Here is a 405-nt window from a genome sequence, read left to right as displayed (position 1 = left end):
CTACTCTGTGGCTGAAGAAATACTTCCTAACATCCCTGTGATTCATGTGTGTCTTCAACTTCCAATTGTGTCCCCTTGTTACTGTGTCCAATCTCTGGAACATCCTGTCTTTGTCCACCTTGTCAATTCCTCTCAGTATTTTGTATGTCGTTATCATGTCCCCCCTATCTCTCCTGTCCTCCAGTGTCGTCAGGTTGATTTCCCTTAACCTCTCCTCGTAGGACATACCTCTTAGCTCTGGGACTAGTCTTGTTGCAAACCTTTGCACTTTCTCTAGTTTCTTTACGTGCTTGGCTAGGTGTGGGTTCCAAACTGGTGCCTCATACTCCAATATGGGCCTAACGTACACGGTGTACAGGGTCCTGAACGATTCCTTATTAAGATGTCGGAATGCTGTTCTGAGGT

This window comes from Cherax quadricarinatus, chromosome 4 (assembly GCF_038502225.1).
Source record: "Cherax quadricarinatus isolate ZL_2023a chromosome 4, ASM3850222v1, whole genome shotgun sequence".
Classification (NCBI taxonomy): domain Eukaryota; kingdom Metazoa; phylum Arthropoda; class Malacostraca; order Decapoda; family Parastacidae; genus Cherax; species Cherax quadricarinatus.
Note: the sequence above shows the minus strand (reverse complement) of the source record.